The sequence below is a fragment of the Zerene cesonia genome, chromosome 15, assembly GCF_012273895.1.
Source record: "Zerene cesonia ecotype Mississippi chromosome 15, Zerene_cesonia_1.1, whole genome shotgun sequence".
Classification (NCBI taxonomy): Eukaryota; Metazoa; Arthropoda; class Insecta; order Lepidoptera; family Pieridae; genus Zerene; species Zerene cesonia.
This window is the reverse complement of record NC_052116.1, coordinates 620,432-623,409: the sequence shown is the minus strand read 5'-3', so window position 1 is coordinate 623,409 and position 2,978 is coordinate 620,432.

Below are 2,978 nucleotides of genomic sequence, written 5' to 3'. Positions count from 1 at the left end.
CCGTAGTAATTTTGATCAACTTTGGTTAACCCTTTTAGATTCCACTAGCTGCGCCCCGCGGTTTCACCCGCGTAAATCCATATCCCGTAGGAATATCAGGATAAATTGCCTATATAATATACCGTTGTCCAGTTGTCCAGCTGTCTACGTACCAAATTTCATTGCAATCCGTTCAGTGGTTTTTGCATGAAAGAGCAACAAACACACACACATCATTACAAACATTCGCATTTATAATATTAGTAGGATTAGTAGGAATTACCCACCTTTAAAATTGTGAAGTTACGTGATTGTTAATATTGGAAAACGTTTGATCAATAACGTTATTAGAAAAGATTAGTTTATAATGCATAGATTAATATTTATGAACAAAATAATAATTAGAACCTTATATTTTTATTTGTATCATTAACAATCTATTATCCTTTCCTGCAGCTGGCCTAAACACGGTTTAGACCGCAATCTGTCTTGATCATTAAGCACTAAGCATCTTATTAGTAAAGTGCATACATTTACTTATGTTAAGGTTAAATTTTATTCGATAAAAAGGCCGTCCCAGGGGTAGATAAGGTGGACGGCTTGTTTCATGTGTAACCTAATACTTATTCAAATCTATTAAAGTCAGGGTTGTATATAGACCAGCTGACCAGCAGATATTATTCCTCGATATTATTCCTAAATATCGTATAAGAGAGTCTATGCTATGGAACATGAATCGTGTTCTGATGATGATGATATGTTTTGCAACAGGTTTACTGATGAATGTCTCCATCAAATAATCAATCTAACTCGTCTACTATATAAAAATAAGTCGGGATTTCCTTCCTGACGCTATAACTTCAGAACGCACGAACCGATTTCGACGGTTTTTCATTCGTTGGAAAGCTCTCGGGCTCCGTGAGGTTTATAGCAAAGAAAATTCTGGAAAATTTCAACAGAAAAGCGGGGAAATCATTTTTCACATACATCTGGTGGCGAAACGGAGTTCGCCGGTTTGCTAGTATCTTATATAATCTTAGCTATTTTGAAAATCGACACGACTAAAGTAACGTGGATTTAATAGAATTCTCAAATTCCGCTAAGCCTAGTTACGCTCCGGAGAATTTTATTACAATACCTAAGCTTTTGTAGGAAAATCCCTGAAGATACTTTGAACCTTGGGAGGCATTTATATCGATCGGGCAGATGTTTCTTTTTCAAATGTGATCTTTAAGGCTTTTTCAGATAGAACACGTATTAGCGCGCGTCAGAGCGCTAACCTGACGCAGCGCTATGACGCTCAATTGAGTTGTATTTCTGGTTCGAATGGAATAATTCTTATTGTGTTGAAATATCTGTTTATTATCATCATCGTGAGTGAAACCGCGGATAAAAGCTACTTTCTCATATGTTTTTTACTCGATTGTATCGTATGATCGATTTGGAGACAAACAAAAACGTTTATTGTTTCTAGAAAATCAAAAATACAATATCCATCACAGAAACCACATATAGGTATCGGTAACACGTGCCGAACCTATATAACCTACATCTGAGATTGGAGCCATCATGAATATTTCATTCACCCGCAAGTCGAGGTGAAACGCAACTATATAAGTCTCGTGTTTTCGCGATTAAAGAATTTTTTCTCTTACATTAGACTTAAGACTCAATTTCGTATGTAACAACGTCTGATCCCATAAGCTAGCGTTGATAATTTTTAGATGAATTGTTTAAAAACTGATTTACGTCAAATAAATTTCAGATTACAAGGCGTGCAATCCTTACTAATATTCTAAATGAGTTATATATGCATATTCGTTTTTCTTTCACGTCAGACGGAGTGTGGTTTTGAAATGTTTTTCTGTCAGGACATGGTTAGAAGGCTAGATGGAGACACTATTTTTTGCCGCAGTAAACATCTAATTCCCATAGTATTTTGACAGTACATACAAATATATTAATAACAAGATAAAAAAAGAATAAGAGTACAGATTGGGCGGCCTTATCACTCAGAAGTGATCTCTTCCAGGCGACCCGGGCAAAAGGAAACAAGCATTATTAGATTATTGGTATTACCATTTATTAGTATCACCATTTTTGAGGTTAATTACTAACCACACTGTCATCTGGCATAAAATCTATGAAGTAATTCTGCACGCACCAGTAGTAGCCGTCCAAACTAAATGTAAAAAAGCTATCGCATCTAAATAACCTAAACAACGTTCATAGTCCAAAAAAACTACAAACCACGTTGTTCCCTGAAAGGTTACCAACCCAAAAATGATACATAAAGTTCCGTTTGAAATTTCAAATGCAAACAGAATTTATCCCGCATAAAAAGTTGCGAGTTTCACAAACTACCCTTGTTTAGATGATAGAAATACGATATACATGTAAAACATGGAACAGAAATGCTAACGTTCAGGGTCCGGCCTGGAGTTGCGTAGTTAATTTGGTCCATTGTGTCCGCGGGCCACATGCAACTGTCAATGTGTGTGTGAGGATGTAAATGCACCACGTGATGTATTCTCATAATTATCGTTTTTATTAACTATTACTTACTTATAGTTTATCCTAATTCTGTCCAGGTCGATGCTTTGTCATGGACAAAGCCAGGCTAAAAGCTAGTATTACTTAAGCTTGTTCGATATAATATTATAATATAGATACTGTAATATTCCCAAGTTTAGTAAAATTCGTTCAACAGTTTTAGTGTTAAAACAAACATATGAAAAGTTCACATTAATACTGTTAGTATAACTAAAGTTGCGAAGATTACAATGCAACCAGTGTACTCTCTCATAAAGGGATGAATATCCTACTGAAGTACAAAAAGTTCACCCTCGTAATAATAATTATTTCCTACTCCTACACTATAGAACGAAACGTCGTGCATACAAAATTTCTCATCCTTTTAGCTCAAGGCTGTGTTAATATTATGTCTGATAGTGATTAAGATTTTTCTTAATATAACTCTTATTATTGTAATGTTCGGG